Source organism: Nycticebus coucang, chromosome 14, assembly GCF_027406575.1.
Source record: "Nycticebus coucang isolate mNycCou1 chromosome 14, mNycCou1.pri, whole genome shotgun sequence".
NCBI classification, from domain to species: Eukaryota; Metazoa; Chordata; class Mammalia; order Primates; family Lorisidae; genus Nycticebus; species Nycticebus coucang.
The window spans coordinates 75,254,608-75,279,494 of record NC_069793.1 but is presented as its reverse complement, the minus strand read 5'-3'; the positions used below and the strand labels follow the sequence as shown (position 1 = coordinate 75,279,494).

Below are 24,887 nucleotides of genomic sequence, written 5' to 3'. Positions count from 1 at the left end.
TCCTCCTTGATAATTTACCCACATACACAGTCTCCTCAAATAAAAGCAAATTTTTCTCTTCTTTAGCTTTCATTTGGTCAACATATTGGACACCTACAATGGGATAGTTATAGTGCTAGGTGTTGGGCTTATAATGGTAATTAAAAAAATAATGATTTCTAATGATTCAGACTTTGCAGTGAGTAGAGCAATAGGTAATTTCCATTTCTAATACCTTTTAACTAAATATGATAAACCTGGTGATGGAGAACTAGGATAGTTTTTGCAGAATAAATGGGGTCTAAGATCAGAGGTGGCAGCTGATTCAGCCAGGTAAAGGGAAGGAAAGAGGGAGGGTCAGAATGGAGAAACAGGTCTCTGTGCTACATTTCATGAGTAACCAAGTTTTGGACTACTTTAAGAATTTAATTAAAAAAACATAATCTCTATATCTAAGTAGAATGTAGAATAAAGAAAGTGGATGTCTAGCAAGAGATAAACTTAAAGAAAACCAACCAAGAGATCAGAAGAGCAGATCAAGAAGGATTGGTAAATCTTTAAGGAGTTCAGCCTTTGTGTTCAGATAATGGGGAAACTCTCTCAACGTCTTATTTGTGGTTCACCATGAATTGTGTATTTATCATACCCTTATGTACAGTAGTCACCTCTCCTAGGGATTACATACTATAAAGTAGGGTCTATACATGGTCTACCACTGTATTCATTCATCATGGTACAATACTTATTTTATGTATAACATTTCTCGATTTGTAATTGACCTCCATGGGTTTACTTCTTTAAAAATCTCTTAATAGCATGTTGAGAAATGGATGGCTCATTATCCATATCTGCAAATAAGGTAATTCACTTATAGAAATATAGAATAACTAGAAAATAGTAAATTCAAGACATGAACATAGGACTTCTGGATATTTAAGCTTCCTGTCTATTTAATGGAGTGTTTGGCAGGGATAGAACTGCTCTGCATCTGTGTAATGTTCATTATCCAATAATGTCACCACAGCCACACACAGTCTTTGTCGTTTTAAATGTGAGTAGTACAACTGAGGAACAAATTTTAGATTTTATTTTCTTTGTGTTAATTTAAATTTAAATAGCCATGTCTAGTTGGTGACTACTATATTGGACAATATATTATGATTCTTTTTACCACTATTGCTATAAATGTGTGTGAAATTCCAGTTTGTCCTAATGCACTTTAACACTTGGTAGGACAGCTTTGGTGCTTTTTGACCAGGGCTGGCAAATTTCTGCCTTCCATAAAGCAAAACAATGTTATTTACATTTTAAATGTATCTTAAAAATCCTGGATCCCAAAAAGTCTTGGCTAGAACTTGCTTTTCTTCATAACAAACAATTTCATCTCCTACTTTAAATTCTATCTTTTCTTCATCTAAACTGACACCACAGTCCATTCCATTTTTGATGACTGATAATGTCATCTTTATGGTGTTTCAGTGAGGTTAACTAGCCCTTCCAAGTAATATGTCCATTAGGGATTAATTTAATTTTTTTTTCTAATTGTCCCTTTTGTATTCGGCAGCCAGCCACAGGAGCTTTTTTCTTCCCTTCTGTTATAGAGAAAGTAGATCGTGTAGAAGCCTCACCCACTTGGTGCTCTTCCACAAGACAGGGAAATTTGCAGCTCAATTCCTACGAATCTTCATTATGACAGTAAAAAATTTCATGAGTTTAATTTTTACACCTTTTCCTGCAGCAGACTTCTGGATAACATTGCCTGCTTTCACATTAAAGCCATATGTAATACCATCAAATGCTTCAGCACGGTTAACATCATTTTCACTAATGTCACCCATTCTAAAATGTACTAATTCCAGTTCACATTCGTGTGAAGCGTCATGGGTGTTCATAATATTCAAAATGGCCAGAGTAGTCAGCACCTCTTCTCACAGGCTTTCCAATGTGTGTTGTGGTATTCCTCTCACTTTTTGTTCTATTATTTTCAGATCCTCTTTATTTTTCTCCTGTTTCGTTCATATATCCTTCAATCAACAATTTAATGTGACCTGGGCTCAGATTCTACTTCAAGAATTTCATCTCCTGCAGGAGGAAGTTCTCTCTAGCCTGTATTTCCCACTGGCATGCTGGGATAGGCCTCATTGATTATTATTCCATTTTCATCAAATATTAAATGTACTTTTTGCCCAACACTTTCCAGCAACCAGAAATGAGCCTTTTATCAAAATTCCTCTTTGATTTATAGCTATAGTAACAGGACATCTTCCTTTGTCTATGAAAGACTCTATTACTGTTTCTTTCACTGCTTGTGGGATCTAATCTCTTTGAGAGAAACTGTTGCTTCTGCCAAAGCCATCAGATTATCACCCTTTAATAATAACGAAGGTTATTAATACACATTAATAAATATTATCTGTAAATGTATATACCGGGGTTAGAAAGTCAAATAATCCTTGACAGTTATATTATACATTTCTCTTTAAGCATTAAAAGCATGAACTACCCAATTTAGGAAAGAAGGGAGGGAGGAGATAACAAAAGAAGAAAGGGAGGGAGGGCTACTTATTTTATTTATACAAAATTTTTGCTTCTACTGAGTATTCCAAATGTCACCCTGAAGTTGCCATACATAAGACACATGGAAATGGTAGCTATATGTACCTTTATTTGCAAAACATTCATTGCAAAATTTTACAAAGAAGTGGCCAATGTGTTGAGAATATTTTCTAAATATAAAATTCTGTAATGAATATTTAGTAAATAAAGATATTTAGCTACAACTTCCCATTTTCCTTATATATGGCCACTTTACCCATGATGTTTGGGATGACCTGTATAATATCACTGATCTGCTTAAGTGTTTCCACTTAATTATGGTTCTTCCTCAATTCATCTTTAAAGATATTAAAGATATATTTAAAAGTTTTTACTCATAGACCTGAGTGAAACCAAAAATCATAATTTTAACTGATTTGCAACCATATACCTAAAAAATAAATTCTGTAAAAGTTGTCATTCTTCATGAGAACATACACTCTTTAAACTTTTAAAGTGTTGTTACAACATCAACTTAATATGTTTGGCATTGTTTATTTATTTATTTTTTGACTTCTTTTTTTTTTATTGTTGGGGATTCATTGAGGGTACAATAAGCCAGTTACACTGATTGCAATTGTTAGGTAAAGCCCCTCTTGCAATCATGTCTTGCCCCCATAAAGTGTGACACACACCAAGGCCCCACCCACCTCCCCCCTTCCCTCTTTCTGTTCCCCCCCCATAACCATAATGCTCATTAATTGTCCTCATATCAAAATTGAGTACATAGGATTCATGCTTCTCCATTCTTGTGATGCTTTACTAAGAATAATGTCTTCAAATTCCATCCAGGTTAATACAAAGGATGTAAAGTCTCCATTTTTTTAAATGGTTGAATAGTATTCCATGGTATACATATACCACAGCTTGTTAATCCATTCCTGGGTTGGTGGGCATTTAGGCTGTTTCCACATTTTGGCGATTGTAAATTGAGCTGCAATAAACAGTCTAGTACAAGTGTCCTTATGATAAAAGGATTTCTTTCCTTCTGGGTAGATGCCCAGTAATGGGATTGCAGGATCAAATGGGAGGTCTAGCTTGAGTGCTTTGAGGTTTCTCCATACTTCCTTCCAGAAAGGTTGTACTAGTTTGCAGTCCCACCAGCAGTGTAAAAGTGTTCCCTTCTCTCCACATCCACGCCAGCATATGCAGTTTTGAGATTGTGTGATGTGGGCCATTCTCACTGGGGTTAGATGATATCTCAGGGTTGTTTTGATTTGCATTTCTCTAATATATAGAGTTGATGAACATTTTTTCATATGTTTGTTAGCCATTCGTCTGTCATCTTTAGAGAAAGTTCTATTCATGTCTCTTGCCCATTGATATATGGGATTGTTGGCTTTTTTCATGTGAATTAATTTGAGTTCTCTATAGATCCTAGTTATCAAGCTTTTGTCTGATTCAAAATATGCAAATATCCTTTCCCATTGTGTACGTTGTCTCTTTGCTTTGGTTATTGTCTCTTTAGCTGTACAGAAGCTTTAAGTCCCATTTGTTTATTTTTGTTGTTGTTGCAATTGCCATGGCAGTCTTCTTCATGAAGTCTTTCCCCAGGCCAATATCTTCCAGTGTTTTTCCTATGCTCTTTGAGTATTTTTATTGTTTCATGCCTTAAATTTAAGAACTTTATCCATTTTGAATCAATTTTTGTGAGTGGGGAAAGGTGTGGGTCCAGTTTCAGTCTTTTACATGTAGACATCCAGTTCTCCCAACACCATTTATTGAATAGGGAGTCTTTCCCCCAAGGTATGTTCTTGTTTGGTTTATCAAAGATTAGGTGGTTGTAAGATGTTAGTTTCATTTCTTGGTTTTCAATTCGATTCCAAGTGTCTATGTCTCTGTTTTTGTGCTGGTACCATGCTGTCTTGACCACTATGGCTTTGTAGTACAAACTAAAATCTGGTATGCTGATGCCCCCAGCTTTATTTTTATTACTAAGAACTGCCTTAGCTATACAGGGTTTTTTCTGGTTCCACACAAACGCAGAATCATTTTCTCCAAATCTTGAAAGTACGATGTTGGTATTTTGATAGGAATGGCATTGAATAGATAGATTGCTTTGGGAAGTATAGACATTTTAACAATGTTGATTCTTCCCATCCATGAGCATGGTATGTTCTTCCATTTGTTAATACCCTCTGCTATTTCCTTTCTGAGGATTTCATAGTTTTCTTTGTAGAGGTCCTTCACCTCCTTCGTTAGGTATATTCCTAGGTATTTCATTTTCTTTGAAACTATGGCGAAGGGACTTGTGTCCTTAATTAGCTTCTCATCTTGACTGTTATTGGTGTATACAAAGGCTACTGACTTGTGGACATTGATTTTATATCCTGAAACATTACTGTATTTTTTGATGACTTCTAGGAGTCTTGTGGTTGAGTCTTTGGGGTTCTCTAAGTATAAGATCATGTCGTCAGCAAAGAAGGAGAGTTTGACCTCCTCTGCTCCCATTTGGATTCCCTTGATTTCCTTATCTTGCCTAATTGTATTGGCTAGAACTTCCAGCACTATGTTGAATAGTAAAGGTGACAGAGGACAACCTTGTTTGGTTCCAGTTCTAAGAGGAAAAGCTTTCAGTTTTACTCCATTCAGTAAAATATTAGCTGTGGGTTTGTCATAAATAGCTTCAATCAGTTTTAGAAATGTGCCACCTATGCCTATACTCTTCAGTGTTCTAATTAGAAAAGGATGCTGGATTTTATCAAATGCTTTTTCTGCATCTATTGAGAGGATCATTTGATCTTTATTTTTGCCTCTGTTAATATGGTGGATAACATTTATGGACTTGCGTATGTTAAAGCAGCCTTGCATCCCTGGCATTGTTTTTATGTTACCTAGAGGTAATATAATTTAAATTTATAATTTACTGTTTAATTCAATTGTTCAATTAAAAAAGTAAACATGATGAAATTAAAAATTAATTGTTAAATTAATAATCTTCTTAGGAATGGTAATTTGTTTTTCTCTAAGTTAGCCAGGATAGCAAATTCTCAGTCCATTCCTTGAAAAGTAGTTAAATAATTACAATCAGTTGGCCAGGACTGCTAAAACAAAATTCTGTGGACCGGAAGACTTAAAAAAATAGGTGTTTATTTTCTCGTGGTTCTAAGGGATGGGAGTCCAAGATCAAGGTGCTTGCAGGGTGATTTTCTCCAAGGCCTTTCTCCTCAGCTTACAGATGGCCATTTCTTGCCGGCTCCTCATAGTGTCCTTCTCTGTGTAGGTGACGCGGGCTTCTCTCTGTATGTCCTAATCTCTTTTTATAATGCCACCAGTCAGATTATATTAGAGCCCACTCTAATGGCCTCTTTTTACCTTAGTCATCTTTTTAATGTCCCCACATTTTGAGATCTTGGAAGTTGAAGTTGATGCCTCTACAAATGAATTCCGGAAAGTGCAGTTCATCCCATTATATCACTCTTCCAAAACCTCTGTGTCTGTTTTTCGTAGAAATTCTTGAAGAGGATTTGAGAAACAAAAGTGGAGAGAATTAATTCATTTTAATAATTATTGTGCACTTTTTAAGGATGTACTCTTATACAAGAGATGTTTGATTCAGACAAAACACTAATCGTTCTTCATTTTTTTTATAGCACAGAAAATTAGTGGAAAACACCAAAAGCCAATCATTAATTTTCAATAAGCATTTAAAAATACTATGTCCTAGAATTTATTATGACTTTAGCAATATTATTGTATTATCTATAATAAAGTGGATTTATCATCCCAAATAATCCTGCAGGCTAAACATTCTATAATTTATTTTTTCCTTCAAATCTGTTTCTCATTTTAATGTGTGTTTACTTTGGATATGTTTCCACTAAAGATATAATGGGAACTTGCTCTATATGCCAATAGTATAATGTTATTTTTCTGATGAGAATCTAAAATGCACACAAAGGTAAGTGAAAGTGTCACTAAAGACTTGATTTATAAATCACCCTCCTTTGTGAATTATATTAGTATCCAAGATGGAATGACTAACTACGTGATTAATGTAACATAGTGCTAAGATATTTACTGGCTTTCATTTTCAAATGGAGAGACAGGCAGTGTGGGAACAGTCCCATTTGCAGTGAGAGAGAATTATACCTTTACCATTTCCTGACTGAGTGATCCTGAGCAAGTTATTCAATGTCTGTTAGCCCTGATTTTTGCCTGTGCATGAAACACAGGCACTGGCTTCTTGATCTGTTTCTTCAGCCCTGCAGTGGTGTAGCTTCCTTTGGCAATGTAAATAGCTGTTGAGGGAAGTCAGCCTTGCTGATCAGTCTGAGAGGTGTTCTTGGTCACCGTAGGGCCACCCATCTCAATGGTGTTTTTACTGATAGATAGAGGAAAGATGATTAGTACCCTCCCTTTAACAAGTGAACTATATAAGAAACATTTAAGATGATGGATTTGGTAAGTAAAGCAAGTTCTCAATGTTGTATCTCACAATGCTGTTAGAGAACTGGAGTATCTTGGGATGCTGGACATGGAGGCCTTAGTCTGGCCATCCCCCTTGAATGCTCTGGTAGTTCCATTGCACTGTGCCCAAAGATAAGGCCTCAGTGACCTGCAAAATGAGACGTTCTTTTATTTTTCACCTATCTGAGAGTGCTAACTAACCATTCTATTTTTTGTCACACTTCCATTTTCCCTTTTTTCTAGTGCCTGGAGCCTTTTAAATCTGGATCACCAACCCCATTCTTTATCTCACTGCAAACTAACTACAGCCTTTCTCTCATATTTTATCATGGGAACTTTTAGGCCCTTGGGCTCAGAAATAAGTGACAACTTCTAATTGTGAGGAGGTCAACATAGAAAAGACTTGGTTACTTAGGATGCTCTGCTTTTATTTTTATCTTCTTCTTTTTAATTTTCTTTGGTCATCCTCAGAGAACTGGAAATAACATATGCCCTACATATTAGTGATGTGTGAATTTATCCCCTAACAATGATTCTACCCAATTTAACAGTGAAGATTTTTACCCCAATTGTTAACATAATTTGGAAGTAATTATGCGCAAAGCATGTCTATCTCATTTCAAAATCTGAACAACATAAAACAAAAGACAACAACAAAACCCTTTCCTGTTAGGGTTGGATCAAGCTGGTACAAGTTCTGATTCTTGTTTAGCATTTAGCTTCTTTGCTTTTATATTTCTTGTACAAATTTTACTTTTCAAACTGAAGGTATCATTTAAAGATAAAATTTTTGCTTTAACATTTCAGAAGTAGAACTATATATATATATACATATATATATAGTTAGCATCCATATAAATCTCAAATAATGAAAGTAAAATGCTATAGTACTTGTGGGAAAGATCAAAATAGGCAACTCGGGATAATTTCCTTAAAAATCAGTTATATTTTCAAATCTATTCATAATGGATATTTTCATTACATTTCCTTCTAAATGTCTCTTCCATACGTCGGTCAGTAGGAAAGTGAAAGATGCAAGGTTCAAGACTAATCTTATTGGGTGCATACCTGCAGTAGCAGTTCATGCCTGCCTGATTGTGAGGAATGGTCCCATCTGTGACCACAGCAGCTACTGTTTGTTGAGTCCCTGCCATGTACTGTGAAATATGCTAAGGACAGCAATTGTATTGTATAAAATATGATTCTCTAGAGTTTCACATAAGCACCTTTAATGAATGGGCTTTCATGGATTTATAGAAATGTTGGTAGAAGTCAAGGAACAAAGAAACATGGTAAGGCACCCAGAAAGTAGAAATGATGGGAAAGCCTCACCCTCTGAGGCTCGAGGGGCAGGGAGAAGAAATAGAATATGAAACCCCAATGGGTGTTAATACCACACAACTCTGGCTTCAAATCTTTTTCTCCCTAATATCTTAAGATGCCTATCTTATGGTTTTGTTATCTTGTAACTAAAATTATTTTGATTTCTGTATGTCTACGTCTTCCATAAGACTAGGGATTCTTTACTACTTACCTTGAAATCCCTCATAGCTTTCACCCTGTGTTTTACCTCATAGCAGGGGCATAATATTTAACTAGAGAATGAATCAATGAATCAATAAATTCTCAGAGTTTTAAGATGTAACTTAAAAGTTCCTATTATAAGAAAGCTCACTTAGTAATTTTTTCCTGATACTCTTCTATAGGAAAAAAATGTGCTATATGAAAATAAAGTAGTCCTTCTATTTTGAATTTTCAAAAGGGAGAACTTTAGAAATTGACAAAAGAAAATACACTTCTAGTGTGTATAAAACAATCTAAAGAGATTGTCCCTAAGTAGCTGATATTTTTTCATAAGCATTCAGATCTGACTTTCAGATAAAACTGTTTTTCTTCATATATGCAGTTTAAATCATTAGATAAATTTATTGGTACTTTCTAATTTTAAATTAATACCTAGAACAAGTTCTTCATTTGAAAATTGATACTTTCAACTTTGAAGACTATTTTAATTTTTACAATATGTATCTTTATAGGTACAGGTTGTACAAAGACAGGCAAAAGAAAAAATTGCCATTTGTAGAAACCATACACTCAAATATGGGGAAACAAAAAACAAAATGATGTAAAATATACATAAAATATAATGGCAGGGATTTTTATATAGTATTAAAATTAAGCAGAGAGAAGGAATAAGAAATAATGTGAGCTGCTACTTTAAATGAAGGGGTTGGAGGAGGCTTTTGTGGGGAGGAGACATTCTGGGATCATAATAAGGTGAGGCAAAGAGCTGAGCAGGTTTCCGAAGAATAAATGTCAGGTTAGAAAATGACACAGTATTTAAAATAATAAATAGATGTAAAAAAAAAAAAAGATGACTTTGAGGGGTGGTGCCTATGGCTTAGTGAGTAGGGCACCAGCCCCATATATCAAGGGTGTTGGGTTCAAACCCGGCCCCAGCCAAATTGCAACAAAAAAAATAGCTGGGTGTTGTGGTGGGCGCCTATAGTCCCAGTTGCTCAGGAGGCTTAGGCAGGAGAATTGCCTAAGCCCAAGAGTTAGAGGTTGCTGTGAGGCTGTGATGCCACAGCACTCTACCGAGGGTAATAAAGTGAGACTCTGTCTCTACCAAAAAAAAAAAAAAATATATATATATAATAATAATAACTTTGAGAATTAAATTTAAAACATTTACAAAAAAATGTATTTAACATTTGATACACAAATTCATTATAATGTAGCCAAATTCATTGAAACCAATGACCACAAGCAGTGCAGCTTAAAATAAAAAAAAAAAAAAACAAAAAAAAACTATCTTGTAATTTGAGATGCTAAAAGCCTAAAATCAAGGTATCAGCATAGCCATACTCCCTGTGAAACTTGAAGAGGGATGATGATGATGATGATGATTTGCCTTTTCCTACCTTCTTTTGAAAAATAAGCTGGGCAGTATTTTATGTTTTGTGCCTGTATCAGCATAACACCAATCTCTGTCTTCACTGTAATGTGTCTGTCTCTCTCCCTGTGTCTATCTTCCCAGGGTCCACTTCTTCTGAGGATACTATTCAAACTGGATTAGAGCACAAACACACACAGTAACCTTGGCCTACACAGGGACAGGGTCATCAAGGTCACTGACTTCTACCTGCACATCTCATCCCACTGGAATGTCCTTATAGGCAGTAACATGCATGGAGCTGTCATCGCCCCTGATCCCCAGGCCTTCTTTCAGAACACCTCCTGAAGGACCCGCCTGAGATCATTTTACAGTTAATTTTTTTTTATAAGTAGAAGGAATACACCCAGAAATAACAATAAAAGTACAGTCTAATAAATACATAGACCTGTAACACACTCATTCATTATCATTACCAAGTGCTATGTTCTATACACAGTCATGTGTGCTATACTTTTATATAACTGGCAGCATAGCCAGTTTGTCCTCACCAGCTTTGCCATGGACACTCGAGTAATGCATTGTGCTGTGATGACCACAACATTGCTGCATCACATTGTGCTGTGATGACCACAACATCGCTGCACTCTTGGTCATGGAGCCAACCCCAGCACCGCCCCTTTACAGCTTCATTATAATCGTATGAGAGGCCCTCGTTGACTGAAATGTTGTGTGGTGCATGACTATAATTCAGCGTATCTTTTTCTTTTTTTTTTTTTGGTAAGGGGAAGGACACGATTCAGTGGATAGCATAATGTTATTATTGAAAAGAATTTCTTCTTTTTGGTAGTTTTATAGGAAGGAAATCATAGGAATTAGGAATGGATGATATGCCCCTTTGTGGGGGCAATATTTCCACAGTTTATCTGAGGTCAAAAGAAGAGTTTTAGTAAGTTAAAATAAGCCATGTTCTTTGAGAAATTTGAAGTAAAATTCAACAATAATTTTCTTCATAGGTTTAAAAAGTTAGAACAGCTACTTTAATTGTTGCCTCTAGATCATTACAAATATGACACAAGAATTGTTTTAAACTTGAAGTGCTAGACCAGGTGTGGTGGCTAACACCTGTAATCCTAGCACTCTGGGAGGCCAACGTGGGTTGATTGCTTGAGCTCAGGAGACCTGCTTGAGCTCAGGGGACCAGCTTGAGCAAGAACCAGACCCCATCTCTAAAAAATAATGGGGAATTGTGGAGGGCCCCTATAGTTCCAGCTAATTGAGAGGCTGAGACAAGAGGATCACTTGAGCTCAAGAGTTTAAGGTTGCTGTGAGCTATGACGCCAGGGCACTCTACCAAGGGGAACAAATTGAGACTTTGTCTTCAAAGAAAAAAAAAAAAAACTTGAAGTGGTAGCCATGCTTAGTTAAAAGAAAATATTCTATTTATCCCTGAGGTCAAAGCTGAAGTTAAAGTAAATAATGGCTGATAATAATTAAAAACTAAGAACAATATTAGATTACGCCTAAAGCATTGCATTATTTAAAAATGTATTCTTGGACTATCTATTGCTCTTTTTAAGGTTATGCTATTTTAATTAACAGCTTGATTTTTTTTTCCTATTTTATCACATGAGAGTGTATGCATGTGTGTTTTTCTGTGTCTTTCTCAAATAGGGGAAAGTGAATAAGCATCCAAATTGCAAATGAATCCAAAGCCATTGCAATATTAAATATAGTATAAATAAAAAGGAAGGATATTTAGAGACAGGAAGTATGCATCTGCTCTTCCCCTACACATCTGCCTATTCTCATCCCTCTCTAGCTATCTCATCCATCAAGGTTCATAGGAGGATTAAGTAAGATGACACATATAAAGCACCTTTTTCTGGACCTGATATATCTTGGGTTGCCCATGAAAAATAATTATTTTTCTTTCTAGTGATGGTGTACTGTAACTATAACCAAATTGCCGAAGAGGAAATAACTTTTTCAAAACTAAGCCAATGAAATAATACACAGAAACAATACCCAATAATTATATGTTCAAAGAACAGATGATTATAAGGGAACCTGATCCCAGCCTCCCAAGAAGCTGGGACTATGGGTGCCCGCCACTGTGCCTGGCTATTTTTAGAGATAGTGTCTGACTGTGGCTCCGGCTGGTGTCAAACCTGTGAGCTCAGGCAAACCACCCTCCTCCACCTCCCAAGTGCTAGGATTACAGGCGTGAGCCACTGAGGCCAGCCAGTACATTGAATATTTATTCTTCCATTCTTGTGATAAGGTGCTGAATAATTAACAGCTGCTTTCATCTGAGAAGTTTCTTGTAGGTTTTGCAGGCTTCATCATACTAGGTTGCAGCGGATTAGTTAATCTCATGGAAGATGCTGCTTGGGGCTTTCTCTTCAAAATATGAGACTATAGTTTAACATTTGCTTTGCTTTTATGATAACTCTCATTTAATTCTTTCTCTCACCTATCTGGCATATGATCATTCTTTCACTTCAACAAAAGATTAGGATTTTCTACCCAAGGCAATTATATTTTAAACTTTCACACAAGAAGGCACTTTGTTCATATTAAGTATGGAGATCCAAAAGGAAAACTTGTGCTGAGTGAAACTGACAGAGTTCCAGCCCTGGGAACGTTAAAAATAGTATTCTAAGAAAGACTGAAGCTTAACATAGGAGAGATTGAGAATACACAAGAAAAAATAAGATGATGACATAGAATTGATTCACTTGGTCAAATTATCTAATTATATATCCTAATTTCTGGGAATGTATTTATTAATATAAAAACTAAGAATAATAATAGCTACCATGTTGTGTTATTATGAAGATAAAATGAGATAAAATATCCTTGATATATATAATGGTTCCCGAAAGTTATTTGAGTATCAGCCCAGATTGTGCTAGTAGTTCATACAACCAAAACTCAAGTTTTCTTTTTTTCTTTCTTTGAGACAAAGTTTCACTTTATCGCCCTGGGTAGAGTGCCATGGTGTCACACAGCACACAGCAACCTCCAACTCCTGGGCTTAGGCGATTCTCTTGCCTCAGCCTTCCGAGTAGCTGGGACCACAGATGCCACCACAAATGCCCAGCTTTTTTTTTGTTGTTGCAGTTTGGCCAGGGACGGGTTCGAATCTGCCAAACTCGGTATATGGATCCGGCGCCCTTCCCACTGAGCCACAGGCACTGCCCCCAAACTCAAGTTTTAACTGCAGATTTAAAAGTCTGGATCAGATCTTAGTCCACACCAACAAGCCTTGGTGACATGTTTGAAGTCTGATCCTCAGAGCTGTGGGTGCATTTGCCTAGCGTTTGTACCAGGAGTCTGTGTTTAATGAGCACTCCAGGTGAAGATTCTAAAAATGGACAATTGGTCACTTTTCAGAAAGTGTTAGCTTAAATTATCTCTGAGGTCCCTTTTGGTTCTAAAAAACATGAACGTGTAAACGTATAGTGTAAAATGTTAGTCCATGTTATTACATTCTCAGTAGTAAATAATCTACCTATAAAATTGTTCAAATAGTCTGGGATATGGGGAATTTCCAGAAACTCAGAAAGATTCATTGTATCACTTCTCCATCAATACCACTATCCTCTTCATAGGTAATTACTACTCTGACATCTATCACCTAAAAGTGATGTTAATGGAATCATAGGGTGTACTGTTTGATGTTTGGTTTTTTGCAGTCAGCAGAATGTCTACAAGTTTCATCTATGATTTTGTGTATATAAGTGGTATATTTTGTATATTCTTATGTAATATATTTATGTTGTTATATATTCCCCTGTTGATGGATATTTTATTTTTCTGAAATATTTTTGTTATTATAAATAAAGTTGATGTGAATATTCATATATACATATATTGAATGTGAATATTCAATATATATTGAATTGAATATATATTGTTGATGTGAATATCCATATTATATGTAAATACGTGTGTGTGTGTGTGTGTGTGTGTGTTTTGGTTGACAAATGTGCACTGCTAATGGGTGTATGCCTATAAGTGAGGATATTGAACCATAGAATTGGCAGGTATTTAGTCTTCCTAGATACTGCCAAACCATTATTCCAAATGATCGTAACAATTTGCAATCTCCCTAAATGGATGAATAAATAAATAAATACATAGGTGGGACTGATAGAAAGAAGGAAAGGAAGAAAGAGAGAAAGAAAAGAAAAAACTGAGAGATAGGTACTGGTGTACAACATAAAATACTCCATTATAAGATTTTCAGTTTATACATATCCTCATCAACTTGGCATTTTTAATCTTTTTATCCTGATGGCTGTGTAGTAGTGTTCCTTGTGGTTTTAATTTTCATTCCCCTGATGAATAAATATGTTGAACATCCCTTCATGTGTTATTACAGCATTTGAACATGTCCTATGAACCAGAGATGAATGATTTTAAAAATGTAGACTTGGCCTTTTTTCTGTATTTCCCGTCTCCTTTACTTCTTGATGTGTAGTGGCACTTTATATATATTCAGGATTTTTCTTTTGGAGGTAAATATGTAACGAATATTTTACACACATCTACAGTCATCCCTTGATATCTATGGAGACTGGTTGCAGGACCCCTGAGGGTACTAAAATCTGCTGGTACTTAAGTCCCATATTGAAAATGGCATAGTATGTGCGTATGTCCCACACATTTTCTACCATACACTTTAAATCACCTCTCAATTACTTGTAATGCCTAATGCAATGCTATGTAAATAGTTATTACACTGTATTGTTATTATACTGTATTCTTTTGACAAGAAAAATAAAAGTCTACATATGTTCAATACAGGTGCAACCACTGGAGGCCTAACTACATTTTTATCTGTGGTGGGTGTAGTATGTAGATGCAGAGTCCACGGATACAGAGTGCCAACTCTCTCTTTATCATGCATGTGTAATATATAATATGCTAGAATATATATTAACTTAGCTTACAGATAGTGCATTTTATTTATATCTTTAAAATATTTGATTAGTCCAAGGTCACTCCATATTTTTTCTTTATTTTAATCTAGAAGCCTTATTTTTCAGCTTTTACCTTTAGGTCTATAATCCATCTTAAAATAAATGTTATGAGTAGTTTGAAGTAGGAGTCAAGAGTTATTATTTTCTCCACAAAAATATTCAATTTTGCTGGTAACATTTATTTAAAATGTTATGTCTTTTCACTTAATTGAAATAGTATTTTTGTTGCAAATCAAGTGAACTTAAATGCTTGAATCTATTTTATAAACTCTATTTTTTAAATTGATCTAAATATCTATCCTTGCACCAATATATAACTGTCTCAGTTGCAATAAATCTGAAACACGATGATGTAAGTTCTCCATTCTTTTTATTCTTCCTTAAATTGACTATTTTTGGTGCTTTGCCTTTTCCTAAAATATGATTAGAGATATTCTGTCAGTTTTTACACAGACACACACATCTCTGTGTTTTGATTCATTTTTCACTAAATTTTGACACCAATTTGAGGAGAATTGATGTCTGCATTTCTATGATTTTTATGTCTTTCAATTCATGAATATTATATATTTATTTAGTTATTTAGATCCAATTAAAATTTTATCAGCAATGATTTTTAGTCTTTAGGGTATAAGACATCTTAGATTTCTACAAGTATTTGATAATTTGGGATATTTACATAAATGTAAATTTTCTTTGAAAACATGAATTTCAAATGTTGTTTTTCTAATTTTTGCTAAACATTGGCAATTTTATTTATCATTTGCATTTTGGTAATTAATATCTACCTCTAATTCAGTCATCAAGTCAATTATACTGTTGGATAAAAGCTTTTGCTTTTATAAACCTCTGAACTCTAATAGTGGGTCTGGTATTTATATTGCAGAAGTCACTCTTTTATTATATGCAATTCATGTATTAGCTGCTTCTTGAAGACAGGAATTTTCTATAAAATACAAGTTTAATGAGTACAAGAGTCATGATTTATGATATTTAAGAAATTTTTGTCTGACCCAACAAAATTCTGAGCATATAGTAATTATTTTTTAAGTTTTTAGTTTGTTACTGTATAGGCACATGGACTAATTTTTCTAAGCCACAACATACATTGTTTAAAATACATCTTTCCCTGTTGACACTACAAAGAATACTAGACTCACAGAAACTCTTCTAACAATTAATTGAGTTCATGCATAAGATAGAACGAATTTGTAATTTGTGACTTAAACTTGCAATAAAACATCTATAGAAAACAAGAGGTAAATTTATATAATGTGTGTTTCCTATTTTGTCTACCTGGATCTCATCTCTAGAAATTAGTGAACTTACTCTATGATAATTAGGGAGGGGGTCTTTATAACACATAGGATCATTTATGTTTTATATGCATATACACGTTCACATGTACATATGAGTATATGTATCGATACATATGTATATGTGTGTATATATACATATACATATACACAGAGATGACTTTCATTTCTTATGTAATCTAAAATAATTTGCCTTTTTGATTATTTGAATGAACACACTTATAATAAAAAAGGACAGTAAAAAAAATGTGTTTCTTGCATATATTACATGAATGATAATGTACCAAATGATGTCATGTTATATTATGCAAATAAAGTTCCAGGAGTTTGAATAGAAAACAGTATTTAGAAAATATAGAAGTCACATGGCGTAGGATAATGTTTCTTAGAAAGCTTAAAAAAAAAATCTCTTAAAAGCCAACATGTCCTATGTTCAATCTTAGTTACATACTAGGAAAAATAGGGCTGGATTTCTCTACTTCTCAATAAAGGCTGAGCAACCACATCCCACTGGTTTTAGAGTTGTGTGCTTAGACTACATGACATCTGACTCCTACTTTTAGACTCTGTAATTCTGTGATAATATAAAAAATACCCCGATGGAATTCAAAGAGGGGTGTGTGTGTCTGTGTGTTTAGTGGAGAATTCTGCTATCTTAACTGTTTTTATGGTGTCTCTGTATGAAAATCTGGAATCTCAGGTGGTAGTTTTTATCCAGTATTGATATCTATATATCTTTTACAATATCAAGGGGAAAAAATGGGTGTTTTTAAGTATAAGAATTCATGAAAACAACATAATATTTTTTAAAACCACAAAACAGAAAATTTGAAATGTATCTCACAAAACGTATTCATACCTAGGCATTTCTATGCAATTTTAACCATATTTGCTGGCTCTAAGGATTCTGTTGTCATTTTATGTTTCTGAATATTAAAGAAGCTAAGAATAATTTGTAAACTATTTTTGAATGGAATAATAGGTGGGTTGGTTCAGTCTGGCTTTACACCTGCTGATGTCATATTTCTATCATTTCCCTGTGTCAGATTTTTATTAAGTTATTGAATTCTCATGGCCAAATTATTCTTACTCTGTCTTTACCTAGACACTTTTCCTTGTACAGTGTTAAGCAGTCTGCAACATGATATTTACAGAATATTTTAACATGATATTTTAACGTGATCTACAAAATTTGTCTGTAACTCAGGATCCCATAGCTTTTTGTCTTTGATCCATGTGTTCTTTGAGGTCCCTGTGGGGGATCGGTTCCCCCGTGGTTGCTTCCTCACTACCTACTCTATTTTAGTTCATATAAAAACCTAAGCAAAATAATATTCCTGATGTCTATAGAATGGCAATCTCTTGTAGCTTGGCATGGTGTCCCTGTTATATGGAAAATTATGAAATACATACATATTTCATATTGGGTTGAATTGCCATAAGAGCCAGGACTCGGATGAAATAGTCCCTGCCCTCCCCTGAATTTACTGTAAGACCAGTTATTAAACTCTCTGGACATCTGTTTTCTTGCTTAAAAATGAGGCCATTGGCTTACATATGTCTGAAGTTGTTTAGAAGTTTTCAAAATCTTCTTTGGACTGTAAATAATATTTCTGCATTAAATAATTTTTTATTCCTCATTCATAACTGGAGGCTTATTAACATACAAGCCTTTTCATTGAGCTTCTAGTCAGGAGCGTCTGGCTTATTTCTGTTCTATTTGGGGGACTATTTTGAGTGGGAAGATATCCACCCTCCAATTACAGGAGCCTGTAGCTTGACTCCGGAACCTTTGAAGCTTTGTATTCACAGTAAAAAGACACTTTTTGAAACCTGCAAGAGAGAATGACATTCCCTAAGGTTCAAGAAAAAATGAACTTTGGCACTGAGCGTATTATGCTGTTCAGTTGTACTTCCTGAAGTTTCTACTTAATGTAGGTGTGGCGCTGCTATTGTAAAATATACTTTTGAATAAATGAAGAGGAATATTTTGATAAAGGCAATTTTAACCTAAAGATACCTATTGTTACTAGCAGAGATTTTTAATACAATAGACATTTCTTGATAGCATGAAGCTTTCAACATATATTTCCCATCACAATCAAACAAGAAAGGAGGGAGGAAATTTGTATATTTCTGTGATTTTTAACACTGTGAGTTTTTATGGTGAGGTAAACATAAAACAAAGTTTATTAGAGAAGAGATAGGTAGGCTTATAGAGTAAAACTCAGACATAGGCTTACAGAGCAAGATAGATTTGCCAAGGCCAGCAAACGGGCCTCCATTGCCTGGGCACGTGGGCTAAAAGGCTTAGCACTTTGTTAAGAAACAGAATATGAAAATAAATTCTACAATAAAGAGATAGAATTTTATTTTTGCAATCAGAAGATATGATTTTAGCTCTCAAATGGCACTTTACATATTAAAAAGAGTTAAATAATTATCAATTAAATTTTTAATTGATAAGGACAGCTATACTTCCTTATTTACTTTTTTTATAGTTGCTATTTTATAGAATCATATAATTAAGGTTCATCAAAGAACTTTGGAAATGATTTGATCCAATACATGTATTTTATAGAAGCTGCATCGTTGCTGGATGTCACCTCTGCATCCTTGATTTTAATCCCCAGTGTGTCAGTACAGAGAGGTGGATCGTTTAAGGAATGGTGCCCTCATGAATGGATTCAAGGATTCGTGGGTTAAGGGATTATTGGGCTATTATAAGTGTAGAACTGGTGGCTGTATAAGAAGAGGAAGGCAGACCTAAGCTAGGATACTGGCATGCTTAGCCCCCTAACCACAGTGTAGGATACTGGCATGCTTAGCCCCCTAACCACAGTGTTCCACCTGCAAGAAGCCTCTCACCAGGCCTCTCACCAGCCCAGCCCCTTAGTCTTGGACTTCTTGGCTTCTGCAAATGTAACAAATAAATTCCATTTTATTTAATAAATTATCCAGTTTCAGATATCCTGCTATAAGCAATGTCATAAGGCACTCCTTAGCCATTCTTCCAAGATCCAACAGACACACTCACATGTGTGCAAGTCTACCCACATGTAGACACTAGCACACACTAACGAAGTGTAGAAAAATCAGTACCATGTATACAGGACAATTACAAATGTTAGATGGAATTTATATCATGTGTTCCAGAGAAGTTGCTGATCTTTGAATAAATCTGTAGTCACAACCTCTCTCTATATATATATACATATATAAAGTCACTAACGAGAACTGCACGTATATATTTCTAGTATTTAGGACCAAGACAAAGTCTCTCCGTTGGAAAACATCTTCAGATTTTATAATAATCTAGAGTCCAAATAAATTTTCATTTTCCTATTCCACTACTAGGGTTGGGAGATTTGGGTCAGAAAGTTTAGGAAGAGAGAATAAAGCCCCCCCAAACTGAAGTCAGCTTCCTGCTCTAACATAATTCTTCAGAGGTTCCCTCCCATCGTTACAATGGGGCTCAAGATAGAGGCTGTAGAGCTCATCTCTTGAGTATGTAGTTTTCTACACAAAAATAAATTAAGGAAACTTTACTAAATCCCTATGTATGGTAAACTACCTTGATGGAATTTCGGCATGTGGGAAAGAGATTAATATAGGAATGCTCTAATTAAGTAATGGTTGTGTTCTACATTATGAACTTTCAATTAAATGAAATCTTAAATCATTCTTTATGCCTTTGCTAATTAGGGGGATTTGTATTTGCTTCAGTTAAGCATGAAGCCAATACTGGTTCAGACTTTTCAGCTCAGGAACTACATTTACAATTTACCTAGTCTTCTGGGGCTTAATCAATTAAAATGAAATTGGAACCTTGGTTTTATCCTGATGACTTTTCAAAAACAAAGCTTCATAACTTCAGGAGGTAGAGAATTGAATGGATTAGGCTGTGTTCCCATCCCAGGTGTGTGTGCGTGTATGTGTGTGTGTGTGTGTGTACTATCTTCTCTATTAAGTTGCCCCAATTTACCTGATTGGGGTGTGTGTGTGTGTGTGAGTGTGTGTGGACTATCCTCTCTATTAAGTTGCCTTGATTTACCTGAGTGCTCTCTGTGTGTATGTGTGTCTATGTGTGGACTATCCTCTCTATTAAGTTGCCCTGATTTACATGATTGGTGAGCGTGTGTGTGTGTGTGTGTGTGTGTGTACTATCCTCAATATTAAGTTGTCCTGATTTACCTGCTTGGTGTGTGTGTGTATGAGTGTGTGTGGACTATCCTCTTTCTTATGTTGCTCTGATGTACCTGATTCATGTGTGTGTGTGTGTGTGTGTGTGTGTGTGTAGACTATCCCCTCTATTAAGTTTCCCTGATTTACCTGATTGGGGAGTGTGTGTATGTGTGTATGTGAGTGTGTGTGGACTATCCTCTTTATTAAGTTGCCTTGATTTACCTGAGTGCTCTCTGTGTGTATGTGTGTCTATGTGTGGACTATCCTCTCTATTAAGTTGCCCTGATATACCTGATTGGTATGTGTTAGTATGTATGTGTGTATGTGGACTATCCTCTCTATTATGTTGTCCTGATTTACCTCATTGGTGTGTGTGTGTGTGTGTGTGTGTGGACTATCCTCTTTATTAAGTTCCTATGATTTACCTGATTGGTGTGTGTGTGAGTGTGTGTGTGTGTGTGTGTGTGTGTGGACTATCCTCTATGTTAAGTTGCACTGATTTACGTGATTGGTGTGTGTATATGTGTGGTCTATCTTCTCCATTAAGTTGCCCTAATTTACCTGATTGGCATCAATTGCTAAGTCAATGATTTTCAACCATGTTTTCTGGCACACTTGTGTGCGGCAAAAAGTTTCAAAGATCCTTAATTAAGTTGTTTTCAAAAGAAGTTCAAAGGGTATTTTTTTTTTTTTTTTGCTCTTATATTTGATCGGCATAATTTAAGTGTGTTGTGGAAGTTTACCTATAGGTTCAAGGTGTACTGTGAGATTAAAAAACAAAGGTTTAAAAACACTGTCTAGATTCTCCGAATGTCCTTCTCAGATTTTCTTTTTACATTAATGGTAATCTATCTTGTTTACTTATCTCTGATCCTTAACAGAATATAATCTTGAGGATGGATACACAGTCTTATTAACGCTTGTATATTACAATGGAAATATCATTGTTGATACTTGCAAGATTTGACACATGGTAGGTAGTGAACAGTTACTTACTTGGGGTGGTGTTTCCCTAAGCACATGTTAACATTTTTGTCTGTTATTGGCCACAGGCCATGTGTTCAGGGCCTGGTTTTATTCATATTCAGGTTACCTGATTCCCTTTGGTACATTTATGACTGCTACAAATAACTGAGTCTCTAGGGGCTACTGTCATTACAAAGATGTCCTGGACATGGACGTACCATGGATAATACCTGCTTCCCAGGGGTCTACTGTGTGACAGAATGTAACAATGGACACAAACTCTGGAATTGGACTGCCTCAGGTCACAATTATATAATTTACTTATTTTAGCCTTAATTTCTTTGATCTCTTTGAGCTTCTGCTTATTAATTTAAAAATGAAAATATGTATTATTTAGCTATTTTGAGATGTGGTATATGTTATTATCAGATTTGGTCACCATACACTTTAATAGACCGCTATAATCCTTATTCCTCCCACCTGTTTGATTCTTCGATCAACATCCTCCCGTTTCTCCATTTTCTCCCCTTTTCTAGGAACCACCTTTCCACTCTGTTTCTATGAGAGAGACATTTTAAAGTTCATATATTAGTGAAATAATACAGTATTGATCTTTCTGTGCCTGGTTTATTGCATGTTGTGTAGCATCCTCTAGTTCCATCTGTGTTGTTTTGAATGACAGAACTTCCTTCTTTTTAAGGCTGTATAGTATTCCATTATCCATCTGTGGGTCTATCTATGTACCATATTTCCTTTATCCTTTCATCTATTTATGAACTCAGGTTGATTCCATTACTTGGCTCTCGTGAATAATGCTGAGGTAAAAAAATAAAGATAAGAGTGTAGATAACTCTTCAACATACTGATTTTAGTTCCTTTGCATGAACACCCAGAAGTGAAATTATGAGATAAATATGATAGTCTCATTTTTCATTTTTTGAGGAATCTCCATACTACTTTCCATAATGGTTTTAATACTAATTTATATTTCATCAACAAAAAAATGATAAGTTATCCTGCTGGCAATAACTACAGATAATTGACAAGTTGGTGAGGTGATGATATATTAATTAGATTGACTGCATTTTATTGTTTCTTTCTTTTTTTTTTTTTTTTTTCGGTTTTTGGCCAGGGCTGGGTTTGAACCTGCCACCTCCGGCATATGGGACCGGCGCTCTACTCCTTGAGCCATAGGCGCCGCCCAGATTGACTGCATTTTAGTATTATGGATACATAGAATAGAATAGCTCATTGTACACCATAAATATACACAATGATTATTTGTCAATTTAAATAAATAAAAATATCAGTGCTTTTCTTCTTTGGTTAACATGAAAAATTTTTTTTATTAAGTCTTTTGTACATAGATCATAAATACATTTATGCTATTTTCAATGTATTGATTATTTGTACAAATTGGAGTGCTTACATCATACTAATCAACATAGCTTTCATCTCATTTACCCAATTATAGCATTAGGACATTTGTGTTCTACACATGATAGATCCAGCTTGTACTTGCAATGTGCTCCATAGGTGTGGGCCCCCTACTATCCCCTACTATCCCTCCCATTCCCTCCCCTCCCTCTACCTTTCCTTCCCTCCTTCATCCTAGGCTAATGTTGTGTTTCCTTTTTCATATGCAAGTGTGAGTTATTATAAATTGGTTTCACAGTGTACTAATTGCACTGAGGATTATATGAGATGACATACATATATTTTTAAAAGAAGGGAACAATTTTTGATAATTGATTTTAGAAAGATCCTAGAACTAGTTTTAAAATGGTTACTTTATACTTACCTACTTACCTCAAAGTAAAAGTGGTAGGTCAGCGTTTATGGTTTTAAGAAAGACAGAGCTTTCCCCACAAAAACATTGCTTTCTTTGCTATGAAGTTGTGTTTGATCAGAGAAAGAGAACTGATACAGAATTTATGGAGTTAACCCTGCATTTGACATGGTCTGTCAAAATATATTTATAAAGAAATTGGATAACTAAAGAGTGGATTTAAGATGAGTTCTTAAATAGTTACTACTTTATCCATGTTGATAACCCAGTGTTATTTTTATGGAGTGAATAGCCTATGGATACATCCTTGGATGTATCCTGAGTTATCATGTGAAGAATCACTGACTTGTACGAGAAAATAAAGGGCATATTCATAAGATTTTAGGGCGGAATAAAATTAGATATAATAGTAAATGGATACAGTAAGCAAATTAGGGCAATGCAGCAGGAGAGTTTTTATACAAGTATCCCTAGATTACCTCCAAGAGATTAATAAGTTTACTAAAGAAAATATGTAGTATTAAGATTTCTTGGTCTTATCTCAGACTAAATTGATTACAATCTGTAATAGTGGACCACAAATGTGGAGTTTTAGCATTCTTACTCAAGTGATTACTATGCATATTATAATTTGTATCACTAGTCTGGAAACAAAGTATTAAATCTAATAAAAATACATTTTAACTGAGATACACACTAGGACTTCCTTTGTTTTGAGCTTGTGTAAACTAGTGATAAAAAAACTAGTGATATGTTATGTGTGAGATGCAGTTGCCAATACATCTTATTTTATCCTTTCTAACTTAATATGCATCCATCTGTACATCCTTCCATCCATTTAGCCATTCCTTTTCATCTGTTACTTATTTATATATTTGTTCAATCAACTGGCTGTCCCTTACTGTAAAATACAATTACGGATTGTATTATAAGAATATTATTATATTGTTATAAAGAACTATGAACACTATTTCATTGTATTTCAATTAAGCACTGCCCATATATAATAGTTTAATTTCTTAAAAAACACTATAGCTAGTTTGGCAAATGAATTAACTTTCTCTTTTTATTTTCTTTGATAGACCTTTATCTGTGGCATTATTCATAAAATTGATTTCACCAATTGTCTTTCAATTTTATGGTTTTAGGTAGGAATTTTTACTGTAAGCAGAAATGCCTGATATATGTCCAAGAAAATTTATAAAATGGGTGAAATTCTTTGAAGAATTGAAAAGTGAAATTTAATCTCCAGCCTAATAATAATATGGATTTTTCCTCTGTAAATATTTTCTACCAAGTAAATATTATTAGAAAAGCATGATTAATTCAAACAGATGAAGACTAACCATGTATCAGATTGAGTATAGTAGGTGAATTTGCAATGTAAGTGCAATGTGTAACATTCCAAGTTCAATGGTGTTTGAGCCACATTTACGGAAGGAGACAAAGAAGGAAGGACAAAAATAATCCCAGGAAGTAAAAAAGAAAATACATATCTTGCCAAAGTTTACTAATAACATGCCTTTTATTCTTTTTTATTTTTAATTACTATAGGTACAAAATACTTGCCCATATTTGTGGGGGTTAAATATGATGTTTCCATACAGGTGTACAACGTGTAACAATCAAATCAGGATAACTAGGGTGTCTGTTACTTGGAGTATTTAACATTTCTTTGTGTTAGGAACATTCTGCTTCCACTCTTTTAGTTATTTTAAATTATACTATACTAGTTGACTATAGTCACGATATTATGGCAT

At 34.7% G+C, this 24,887-nt stretch overlaps 1 pseudogene; it reads right to left on the bottom strand.

The window, feature by feature from the left end:
• Positions 1 to 1,286: 1,286 nt before the first annotated feature.
• Positions 1,287 to 24,887, bottom strand: part of LOC128564538 (translation initiation factor IF-2, mitochondrial-like) — a 70,205-nt pseudogene continuing 46,604 nt past the window's right edge.